We start from the raw sequence: 13,753 nt of genomic DNA, 5'->3' as shown, positions 1-13,753 counted from the left end.
GTTCTTGGTTCCCCACAAGATGACTTCTGTCCCGTTATCCTTGGTAGACCTTTCTTGAACACCGTTAATACTAGAATAGATTGTGAGAGAAAAACTGTCGGTGTTAGTTTTGGTGATGAGTCTCATGAATTTAATTTTTCCAAGTTTAGTAGAAAACTTCATGAAAAAGAATTTCCTAGTAATGATGAATTAATCGGTCTTGCTTCTATTGCTGTGCCTCTTACTGATCCACTAGAACAATATTTACTAGACCATGAAAATGATTTACATATGCATAAAAGAAATGAAATAAATAAGATTTTCTTTGAACAACGTCCTCTGCTTAAACACAATTTGCCTATTGAAACTCTAGGAGGTCCTCCTCCACCTAAAGGTGACCCTGTATTTGAATTAAAACAATTGCCCGACACTTTGAAGTATGCTTATCTTGATGAAAAGAAGATATATCCTGTTATTATTAGTGCTATCCTTTCAGAACATGAAGAAGAAAGATTATTCAAAGTTCTAAGGAAGCACCGAGCTGCTATTGGATATACTTTTGATGATTTAAAGGGCATTAGTCCCACTCTACGTTAGCACAAAATTAATATGGAACCTGATGCTAAACCCGTAGTTGATCACCAACGTCGGTTGAATCCAAAAATGAAGGAAGTGGTAAGAACGGAAATATTAAAACTTCTGGAAGCAGGTATAATCTATCCCATGGCTGATAGTAGATGGGTAAGTCATGTTCATTGTATCCCTAAAAAGGAGGTATTACTGTTGTTACTAATGATAAGAATGAACTTATTCCACAAAGAATTGTTACAGGTTATAGAATATAATGGTAATTGATTTTAGAAAATTAAACAACACAACTAGAAAAGATCATTACCCTCTGCCTTTTATTGATCAAATGCTAGAAAGATTATCTAAGCACACACACTTTTGCTTCCTTGATGGATATTCTGGTTTTTCACAAATACTTGTTTCTCAACCTGATCAAGAAAAGACCACTTTTACTTGTCCCTTTGGAACTTATGCTTATAGACGTATGCCTTTTGGTTTATGCAATGCACCTGCTACCTTTCAAAGCTATATGACTGCTATATTCTTTGACTTTTGTGAAAAGATTGTTGAGGTTTTCATGGATGATTTCTCTGTTTATGGGAAGTCTTTTAATGATTGTTTAAGCAATCTTGCTCGAGTTTTGCAGAGATGCGAGCAAACAAATCCTATCTTGAATTGGGAGAAGTGCCGCTTTATGGTTAATGAAGGTATTGTCTTGGGACATAAAATTTCTGAAAGAGGTATTGAAGTGGACAAAGCTAAGGTTGATGCAATTGAGAAAATGCCATGTCCTAAAGATATTAAAGGTATTCGTAGTTTGTTAGGTCATGCTAGTTTCTATAGGAGATTTATCAAACACTTCTCTAAAATTTCTAGGCCTCTTACGAATCTTTTGCAAAAGGATATTCCTTTTGTTTTTGATGATGATTGTTTACAAGACTTTGAAACACTCAAGAAAGCCTTAATTTCTGCACCTATTGTTCAACCACCTGATTGGAACTTGCCTTTTGAAATTATGTGTGATGCTAGTGATTATGCTATTGGTGTTGTTCTAGGACAACGAGTTGATAAGAAACTGAATGTTATTCATTATGCTAGTAAAACTCTAGACAGTGCTCAACGAAACTATGCTACTGCTGAATAAGAATTCTTAGCAGTGGTGTTTGCTTGTGATAAATTGAGACCTGATTGTTGATTCAAAAGTAATTGTTCACACCGATCATGTTGCTATTAAATATCTCATGGAAAAGAAAGATGCTAAACCTAGACTTATTCGTTGGGTTCTCTTGCTACAAGAATTTGATTTACATACCACTGATAGAAAAGGAGCTGAGAACCCCGTAGCTGATAACTTCTCTAGACTTGAAAATGTGCCTAATGATTTAATACCATCTTCTTTATAAAGGAGTAGATGGTATTATTAGGCGTTGTGTACCTGAGCATGAATAGGGACAAATCCTATGGAAATGTCACTCCGAAGCTTATGGAGGGCATCATGCTGGAGATAGAACTGCTCACAAGGTATTGCAATCTGGATTTATTGGCCTACTCTCTTCAAGGATGCCCGTAAGTTCGTCTTATCTTGTGATGAATGCCAAAGAATAGGTAATATCGGTAAGCATCAAGAAATGCCTATGAATTATTCACTTGTTGTTGAACCATTTGATGTTTGGGGATTTGATTACATGGGACCTTTTCCTTCCTCTAATGGGTATACACATATTTTGGTTGATGTTGATTATGTCACTAAATGGGTAGAAGCTATTCCAACCAGTAGTGTTGATCACAACACCTCTATTAAAATGCTTAAGGAAGTTATTTTCCCAAGGTTTGGAGTCCCTAGATACTTAATGACTGATGGTGGTTCACACTTTATTCATGGTGATTTCCGTAAAATGCTTGCCAAGTATAATGTTAACCATAGAATTGCATCAACTTATCATCCTCAGTCTAGTGGTCACGTTGAACTTAGCAATAGAGAAATAAAATTAATCTTGCAAAAGACTGTCAATAGGTCCAGGAAGAACTGGTCTAAGAAATTAGATGATGCACTTTGGGCTTATAGAACAGCATATAAAAATCCCATGGGTATGTCTCCTTATAAAATGGTTTATGGAAAAGCTTGTCACTTGCATCTTGAATTAGAACATAAAGCATATTGGGCAATCAAAGAACTCAACTATGATTTCAAACTTACTGGTGAAAAGAGGTTATTTGATATTAGCTCATTAGATGAATGGAGAACCCAAGCTTATGAAAATGCCAAGTTGTTTAAAAAAGTCAAAAGATGGCATGATAAGAGAATCCAAAAGCGTGAGTTTAAAGTAGGAGAATATGTTCTTTTGTACAACTCTTGTTTCAGATTGTTTGCAGGAAAACTCCTCTCAAAATGGGAAGGCCCTTATGTCATCGAGGAGGTTTATCGTTCTGGAGCCATCAAAATAAATAATTTCGAAGGTACTAACTCGAAGGTTGTTAATGGGCAACGAATAAAACATTATATCTCAGGTACGCCCATTAATGTTGAAAGTAATATTATCCAAACTATGACACCGGAAGGACACATAAAAGAGTCCTTTCAGAACATGCCAGAATCGTGAAAATAAGGAGGTACGTGATACGGTAAGTAAACGGACTCCGAAAAATCTGCAAAAATATTTTTTGTCAGTTTTGGAATATTTAGAAAAATAGGAAAATAAGAAACTTCCAGGAAGCGTACCCTGGTGGGCACAAGACACCAGGCGCGCCCAGGTGGGTTGTGCCCACCTGGGGTACCTTCCGGACTCCGTTTTTCTATAGCTTGCTTGTTTCCCAAGATAAAAAATCTTTATATTACCCCCCCCCCCCGAACCTATTGACCACCGTATCACGGAGAAATCTTCTGTTTTCTTTTCTTGCTGTTTTCTGTCAGATCCCATCTATCATGGCCGCTTCAAGCTCCTCCAAGTAACTGTATCAACCCATATTTGTGGGAGGTGGTGCACCACCCTCAAGTCATTCAGATGCATGAGGGGGTGCTTCACCTCCCTGATGTACCCGGTCCTAAGGGGACGGGAACCATGGAGGCCAGGCTTGAAGCTATGGAACAAGATATCTTCCGCTGCAAGGGGATGGTGGAGCATGGACTCAATGCCAATCACCTCATGATCGCGGACCTTTCCCGTGATCTCAAGGTGGACGGCAAGCCTTTGAAGGACATCGTCTTCACCCTCAACGAGCAAATCAACTTCCTCCAAAGCCAAATTTACGATCTCCAAAACCAAGTCTTTGAATATGAGGCAAGGTTTAAAGGTATAAGTTTGGCTGCCGTTTGCAGGACCCGTGAGACTCACTCTTCCTCTTATGATGGTGGACCTCTGCCATGGAAATCTGAGGACAAGATCTCTTCTTCATCACCACCACCTTCTTCTTCATCACCAAAAGAGAATTGAGTATCGGGTATGGGCACTCCCCTTGGCTTCCGCCAAGCTTGGGGGAGGTGCCCCGGTATCGTATCATCCCCACTATCTTCCGCCTTTACTTATTTTAGTTCGATCTTTTGCTTTAGATGAATAAAAGTTTAGTTCGATCCTTTCTATTCGAGATTTACTTAGTGATCTATCCTTGTAATCATGTGCGAGATATATAATAAAGTTTTGTTTGAGTTTTTTCTTTCTTTATTTTCATGTTGCAATTAAAAGAAATGAAATAATAAAAAGAAAGGAAATAAATGAAAAGGATCATATGCTAATCTTATGGTAGGTGATGACACCACATAAGGAAAAGTATAAGTAGAAAATTTTATTAGAGATTGACAAACATAGCATTAGTCAATGATGCAACTCATGAAAGAATTAATAAGGGAAGAGAAGATTCACATATAAATATGCTATCCTAGAAATCATTTGTGATTGTGAGCCCTCATCAAAATATTATATGCCAAAATTGTTGACGTTGGACAAGGAAGACAACCTAATGATTCATGTTTGTTTATATTCAAATAGAAGTTATATTGTCATAGATCCTTTAATATGTGGTGCTTGCCCCCTATCTTTGCTAGCCAAAAATTCCGCATTACGTAGAGATACTACTTGTGCATCCAAAAACCCTTAAACCCAAATCTTATTTTCAAGAGTCCACCATACCTACCTAGGGATTGAGCAAGATCCCTCAAGTAAGTTGTCATCGGTGCAAAAAGGCAATAAAAATTTCTTCTAAAAGTGTGAGATCATTTAGTGTAAGAGAAAATTGAGTGTTGCACGAACTTGTGATGGTGAAGAATAAAAGCGACAGACTGCATAATAAAGGTCGCTATCACAAGGGGCAATGCAACGTGACATTCTTTTGCATTAAGGGGTTGAGCATACAAACAAATAAGCGCATGGCAACCTATGCTTCCCTCTACGAAGGGCCTATCTTTTACTTTTATGTATTTACTTTTATGCAAAGAGTCAAAGTTTTCTCTCTATTCCTTTCTATTTTCTCCTTTGGCAAGCATCATATGGTGAGGAAAGATCTAGGCACATATGTCTAGTTGAATATAGATAGCATGAGTTATTATTGTTGACATCACCCTTGAGGTGAATACGTTGGGAGGCAAAACTACAAGCCCCTATCTTTCTATGTGTCCGGTTGAAACGTTTTGCTCATGTGTACGCGGTGAGTGTTAGCAATCATGGAAGACTATATGATAGTTGAGTATGTGGACTTGCCTAAAGGCTCCGACACATGACCCTTCCTGAAAAGATGATGAATTGTAGTTGCAAAGTTGACCGAGAACATAGTTTGTTGGTTTTTAATAGAGTTTTTGCTTTATACTTCAATAGTGTGATGAATTGTCACTTATTCATGAGAAGTCTATGATAAAAGTTCTACGATAAGAGTATTATGTTTAAGTTTGTTGCTGTTATAATAATGAACATGATGATTCTATGACCGTATTTTGTTTTTATCTACACCTCTCTCTCTCTAAGCATGTGGACATGTTTTTCGATTTCGGTTTTCGCTTGAGGACAAGCGAGGTCTAAGCTTGGGGGAGTTGATACGTACATTTTGCATCATGTTTTCTTACTGTTATTTATGATGCTTTTATCCATAATAATGCTTTTTGGAGTAATTATAATGCCTTTTCTCTCATAATATGCAAGGTATACACAAAGAGGGAGAATTTCGGCACCTGGGAATCTGGACCTGGAAAAGCTACGCCAGGCTGCCTATTCTGCACAACTCCAAACAAGCTGAAACTTCACGAAGAATTTTTATGGAATATATGAAGAATATTGGAGCAAATAAGTACCAGTGGGGGCCCACCAGGTGGGCACAACCCACCTGGGCGTGCCAGGGAGCCCAGGCGTGCCCTGGTGGGTTGTGCTCACCCAGGCCCACCTCCGGTGCCCATCTTCTGGTATATAAGTCATTTTGACCTAGAAAAAATAAGGAGAGGACTTTTGGGACGGAGCGCCGCCGTCTCGAGGCGGTACTTGGGCAGGAGCACTTTTGCCCTCCGGCGGAGCAATTCCACCGGGGAACTTCCCTCCCGAGGGGGGGATCATCGTCATCATCATCACCAACAACTCTCCCATCTTGGGGAGGTTAATATCCACCAACATCTTCAACATCACCATCTCATCTCAAACCCTAGTTCATCTCTTGTGTTCAATCTTGTTACCGGAACTATAGATTGATGCTTGTGGGTGACTAGTAGTGTTGATTACATATTGTAGTTGATTACTATATGGTTTATTTGGTGGAAGATTATATGTTCAGATCCAATATGCTATTTAATACCCCTCTGATCTTGAGCATGATTATCATTTGTGAGTAGTTAATTTTGTTCTTGAGGTCACAGGAGAAATCATGTTGCAAGTAATCATGTGAAATTGATATGTGTTCGATATTTTGATAGTATGTATGTTGTGATTCCCTTAGTGGTGTCATGTGAACATCGACTACATGACACTTCACCATATTTGGGCCTAAGGGAATGCATTGTGGAGTAGCAATTAGATGATAGGTTGCGAGAGTGACAGAAGCTTAAACCCAGTTTATGGGCTATTCCGTAAGGGACCGATTGGATCCAAAAGTTTAATGCTATGGTTAGAATTTATTCTTAATACGTTTCTCGTAGTTGCGGATGCTTGCGGGAGGGTTAATCATAAGTAGGAGGTTTGTTCAAGTAAGAACGACACCTAAGCACCGGTCCACCCACATATCAAATTATCAAAGTAGCGAACACAAATTGAACCAACATGGTGAAAGTGACTAGATGAAAATCCCGTGTACCCTCAAGAACGCTTTGCTTATCATAAGAAACCGTTTCGGCCTGTCCTTTGCCTCAAAAGGATTGGGCTACCTTGCTGCACCTTTGCTACTATTATCGTTACTTGCACGTTACAAATTATCTTGCTATCAAACTACTCTTCTACTTACAATTCCAGCACTTGCACCCATTACCTTGCTAAAAACCACTTGTCATTTCCTTCTGCTCCTTGTTGGGTTCGACACTCTTACTTATCGAAAAGAGCTACAATTGATCCCCTATACTTGTGGGTCATCAGTAGGTATTTCCCTCAATGATGAGACTGATAACCCACAAGTATAGGGGATCGTTTGTAGCCTTCTTCGATAAATAAGAGTGTCGAACCCAACGAGGAGCTAAAGGCAGAACAAATATTCCCTCAAGTTCTATTGACCACCGATACAACTCTACGCACACTTGATGTTTGCTTTATCGGAAACAAGTATGAAACTATTTTGTAGGTGTGATGCTCGAACTACTTTGCAAGAATAAAACTAGAAGTACTTTGCAAGATAATAAAAGTTAGGTGTTTAGAAAAAGGGTTTGTGTCAACAAGAAAGTTATTTGTCCCTAGGCAATCGATAACAAGTACCGGTAATCATTCTTGTAATTTTATATGAGGGAGAGGCATGAGCTAACATACTTTCTCTACTTGGATCATATGCACTTATGATTGGACCCCTAGCAAGCATCCACAACTACTAAAGATCATTAAGGAACCATAGCATTAAGTATCAAGTCCTCTTTACTCCCATACGTCATACCCCACTTACTCGGGCTTAAGCTTATGTCACTCTCGCAACCCACCATAAGCGAACCTTGAACATATTGCAACACCCTACAGCGGGGGCCCCTCACGTTTGCGCGAGAACGGAGGGCACCGTAGGACAGCACCATAAATAAAATATACAATCATACCAACCAAGATCACGATTAACCCACAGGACAAAGCGGATCTACTCAAACATCATAGGATAACCATAGATCATTGTGAAAAAATATATGGAGTTGAGCACCATGTTTAGAGATTACAGGAGGGAGAAGAGGTGTTACACCGTTGCATAGAGGGGGAGAAAGTTGGTGTTGACGGTAGCAAGATTGTTGATGTAGATCGTCGTCCCGATCGTTGCCCGGGCGGCACTCCGGTGCCACCAAAAGCGAGGGGGGAGAGCCCCCCTCCTTCTTCTTCTTCCTTGGCCTCCCCCCTAGATGGGAGGAGAGTTCCCTCTCTGGTCCATGGCCTCCATGGCGGCGGAGGGGCGGGAGCCCCTCTGAGATTGGATCTCCCTCTCTGTTCTCTTCTGTTTCGCGTCCTCCAGATCTGGCCGAAAACTGTTTCTTATATTTCCGGAGATCCGTAACTCCGATTGCGGTGAGATTTTAACACGATTTTTTTCCGGATATAAGCTTCCTTGTGCCCGAAGTAGAGCTCCAACCGACGTTCGAGAAGGGCACAAGCCACCACCATGCGTCAGGGGCCTCTGGCGCGCCCTAGTGTCTTGTGGGCTGTGTGGGCCTCCGATTGCGGCGATTCCAACTCCCAAAAATCACATATATTCCAAAATAATTCTCTGTAAAATTTTATTGCATTTGGAATTCGTTTGATATGGATACTCTGCGATACAAAAAACATGCAGAAAAAGGAACTGGCACTGGGCACTGGATCAATAGGTTAGTCCAATAAATCATATAAAAAGTTGGCAAAATATGTGAAAGTTGTATAATATTGGCATGAAACAATCAAAAATTATAGATACGACGGAGACATATCAGCATCCCCAAGCTTAATTCTTGCTCGTCCTCGAGTAGGTAAATGATAAAAAGATAATTTTTGATGTGGAATGCTACCTAGCATAAACTTGATCATATATCTAATCATGGCATGAACATTAAGACATAAGTGATTAAAAGCAATAGTCTATAATTTGACATAAAGACATCAATACTCAGGCATCCCAACAAACAATCATGTCTTTCAAAATATCAACGCTAAAGAAAGCTATCCCTACAAAATCATATAGTCTTGTCATGCTCTGTCTTCTTAAGACAAAGTATTTATCATGCACAACCCCGATGACAAGCCGAGCAATTGGTTCATACTTTTTAACGCGCTTCAGCTTTTTCAACCCTCACGCAATACATGAGCGCAAGCCATGGATATAGCACTACGGTTGGAATAGAGTATGATGATAGGGGTAAATATAGAGAAGAAAAAAACTAAGAAACTCTCACATCGACGCGGCGAACCGACGGGTTATGGAGATGCCCATCAATCGATATCAATGCGAGGAGTAGGGATTGCCATGCAACGAATGCACTAAGAGCTATAAGTGTATGAAAGCTCAATATGAAACTAAGTGGGTGTGCATCTAATCCTATAATGAAAAAATCCCACTAGTATATGAAAGTGACAACATAGGAGACTCTCTATATGAAAAACATGGTGCTACTTTGAAGCACAAGTGTGGTAAAGGATACTAACAATGCCCATTCTCTCTTTGTTTTTTTCCTTTCTTTCTTTTTGTTTTTTTTTCTTTTTTCCCTTTTTTTTCTTTTTCTCTCATTTTCCGGAGTCTCATGCCGACTTGTGGGGGAATCATAGTCTCCATCATCCTTTCCTCACTGGGGCACTGCTCTAAAAATGAATAATGATGATCATCACACTTCTATTTACTTATAACTCAAAAGAAATAAAAATTACAACTCGATACCTATGACAAAGTATGACTCTATATGAATGCCTCTAGCAATGTACCAGGATGTGCAATGATCTAGGGTAACATGTATGAAAAATGATGAACGGTGGCTGAGCCACAAGTACTATGTCAGTTATAAGATCATGCAAAGCAATATGACAATGAATGCTCAAGTCATCAAATGGAAGCGGTGGAAGTTTCATGGCAATATATCTCGGAATGGCCACGGAAAGCCCATAATAGGTAGGTATGGTAGTTGTTTTGAGGAAGATATAATAAGGCTTATGTGTGATAGAGTGTATCATATCATGGGGTTTGGATGCACCTACGAAGTTTGCACCACATCTCGATGTGAGAAAGGGCAATGCACGGTACCGTAGAGCCTAGCAAATTGTGGAAAGGTAAGAGTGTGTATAATCCATGGACTCACATTAGTCATAAAGAACTCATATACTTATTGCAAAAGTTTATTAGCCCTCGAAGCAAAGTCCTACTATGCATGCCCCTAGGGGGATAGATTGGTAGGAAAAGACCATCGCTCGTCCCCGACCGCCACTCATAAGGAAGACAATCAATAATAAATCATGCTCCAACATCATAGCATAACAAGAGACTATACGTGCATGCTTCGGGAATCACAAACCTTAACACCAATATTCTTACTAAACACAACCATTTACTAGTACCACCCACATATTCCGTCTCTATATCACAAAACTATTGCAAGGAATCAAACATATGATATTCAGTGATCCATAAGTTTTATGTAGGATTTTATGACTAACCATGCAACTGACCAATTCCTGTTGACTCTCTAAATAGATATAAGTGAAGCATGAGAGTTTAATTCTTTCTATAAAAGATCATGCTCTAATAAATATAAGTGAAGCAAAAAGAACATTCTTCAAACAACGGTTTTCTATGTGAAGAGAAACAGGCAATCCAAACTTCAAATTATATAAGTGAAGCACATGAAGCATTCTATAAAGCCACACTCAAAAGATATAAGTGAAGTGCAATGAGCATTCTATAAATAAACCATGGACTATCTCATACCAGCATGGTGCATACAATTAAAATGAAAAATAAACACAAATGATGCTCCAAGATTTGCACATATCACATGAACGAAACGAATCCGAAAACATACCAATACTTGTTGAAGAAAGATGGGATGCCATCCGGGGCATCCCCAAGCTTAGACGCTTGAGTCTCCTTGAACATTTACTTGGGGTGCCTTGGGCATCCCCAAGCTTGAGCTCTTGCCGCTCCTCCTTCTCCTCATATCGAGACCTCCTCAAGCTTTGAACACTTCATCCACACAAAACTTAACCGAACTTTTAGTGGCGGGGTTAGTGAATATGGCAATGAAATCCCATCATGTATTGATGTAACATTATTGTATAATTATAAACAAACATTACCCATTGTATGCTATCACAATTATATGGCCCCAAGTCAAGGACGCTTCAACAAGAATTCAAACATACGCAAATAATGAAGCTATAACATCAATTTGTGAAAACAGGACATTCTGCAAAGATTTGAACATCCACCATACTTATGTAACTCAACAAATTCTGAAAAATTAGAAAAAATAAACATTTTGTATAGAAAGGCAGTACAAAAAGTTTCAGAACCATTTGACGTTCCTGTAAAAAATGTAAAATCGAGCACTAGAGCCAAAGTTTCTGTTTTGCACCGCACAAACCAACAAGCAATTTAATCATCCTAAAGGCAAACCTTAGTACATTATTTTTATAATACAATGGAATTGTACAAGGGGATAATTATTTTCCTGAGAATCTTCATGAAAAATTCTACATTGTTTCCATGAGCATGAACACAAGTGTTCAAGGTTGACCCTCACTTCTCCAATGCATAACTTCCAATCGTTCTCTTTTGTGAAAAGGTTTTTAAGTTCCGCTCTATATTTTTTTTGTTTTTAAACTTTATAAAAGCACTCAACAGAAAGAAATGACTCTCTAGAACTTTCGGGTTGTCTCCCTGGCAGTACTTTCTTTAAAGCCATTAAGCTAGGCATAAAGTGCTCAAGTAATGGATCCACCCGGATCCCAAGGTATATCAAAGCCAATTTTAATTAACAATGATTTGTCATTTAGTAATGAGCACAAAGCAACATATATCATGCAATTATGAAGTCTAACTCTCTTCCTATGCATCGGCATGTCATAAAAGAACAATTCATGCACATCAAGTAAAGGCCAATACATAGCATAAGCAATTTCTTGCAATTTTATCGTGTTGGAAACATAGAGAGGTGGAGATATAGTTCCTCTCTCAAAATAATTGCAAGTAGGAGCAGCAAGCACATGCATATCATATTCATAAAAATTATCATATGCAACGGTAAAAGGCAACCCATCAATGTAATCCTTAATAAGTGCAAACTTCTCCAATATAGTGTAGTTTGGAGATAATAGGACTAACATGTGTGGGTGCAATAGTAACAATGTCATTCTTAACATAAGGAACTATAGCAAGTTCATTTCCATAAGCATAATTCATATTGGCATCATGGCCACAAACATAGCAATCATCAAGTTCATCAACAAGGGATATTTCAAAAGAATCAACGGGATCATAGCAATTATCATAACATTCAACTTTCGGTAAGAACGAAGGGAAATTAAACAATGTATGAGTTGAAGAGTTACTCTCATTATAAGGTAGGCATGGGTGATCAATCCGCTCTTTCTCCATTTGTTCTTCGCTCTCCTCGTCATCTTTTTCATCCAATGAACTCGTAGTTTCATCAATTTCTTCTTCCATAGACTCCTGCAAAATGTTAGTCTCTTCTTGGACAGCGGAGGAGTCCTCAATATATGGTTTAACATAGGCATTAGAAGCATAATTATCATAACAATATTTAAGTATGGAAAGATTTTCAGATTTGTAAAGAGTAGCATCATACTTTTCAATCAAAGAAGCAATTTCATAAGCACCCTTAAAAGCAACAAATTCTTCAATTTGTTCAATATCAAAGTAATTATAAACACCTTTGGCATAAGAAGATACGATTCCATTATCAATAAACTCACATTGGTAGGGAAGGTGTTTCTTAGGGTCTTCAGAACAATAAGTAAAATCATATAATTCACATAAATTCCAAGCATAGCATTGCATAGTATTAATTTGATGTTGTAAAAGTTTCCCTTTTTGAGATAAACGGTGTCACATAAAACAAGCATGATCATCTAATGATTTTCCCTCAATTAAGCTAGTTGGGTTTTCAGCACGAGCATCCAAGTAGAAAGCTTCAGTAGTATGATAGGTTTTGGGTGGTTCTTCAACCATTGGTTTAGCAGGTACAACTATTTTTTTGGTATTTTGTGTTTCCTACCCATAACTAAAGATAGAAAATAGGAGCACAAAATAAAAATTACTTAGTGATAAAGCAAACAAGCACACACGAGAATATTCACCCCACGCTATTGCTCCCCGGCAACGGCACCAGAAAAAGGTTTTGGTAACCCACAAGTATAGGGGATCGTTTATAGCCTTCTTCGATAAATAAGAGTGTCGAACCCAATGAGGAGCTAAAGGCAGAACAAATATTCCCTCAAGTTCTATCAACCACTGATACAACTCTACGCACACTTGACATTTGCTTTATCGGAAACAAGTATGAAACTATTTTGTAGGTGTGATGCTAGAACTACTTTGCAAGAATAAAACTAGAAGTACTTTGTAAGATAATAAAAGTTAGGTGTTTAGAAAAATGGTTTGTGTCAACAAGAAAGTTATTTGTCCCTAGGCAATCGATAACAATTACTGGTAATCATTCTTGTAATTTTATATGAGGGAGAGGCATGAGCTAACATACTTTCTCTACTTGGATCATATGCACTTATGATTGGACCCCTAGCAAGCATCCGGAACTACTAAAGATCATTAAGGTCGTGAAACCCAACCGTAGCATTAAGTATCAAGTCCTCTTTACTCCCATACGTCATACCCCACTTACCCGGGTTTAAGCTTCTGCCACTCTCGCAACCCACCATAAGCGAACCATGAACATATTGCAACACCCTACAACGGGGGCCCTTCACGTTTGCGTGAGAACGGAGGGCACCATAGGAGTGGACCCCGGAGTGGTTGCGAACCCCGTCGTCGTGCCCAAGAAAGGCGGGAAGGAACGCATGTGCGTCGACTTCACCAACCTCAACAAAGCCTGCCCACAAGACCCGTTCCCGCTTCCGCGCATCGA

Source organism: Triticum urartu, chromosome 4A, assembly GCF_056163025.1.
Source record: "Triticum urartu cultivar PI428250 chromosome 4A, HENAU_Tu73, whole genome shotgun sequence".
In the NCBI taxonomy this organism is placed as follows: Eukaryota; Viridiplantae; Streptophyta; class Magnoliopsida; order Poales; family Poaceae; genus Triticum; species Triticum urartu.
The sequence above is the reverse complement of the archived record's forward strand: the minus strand, read 5'-3'. Positions refer to the sequence as shown.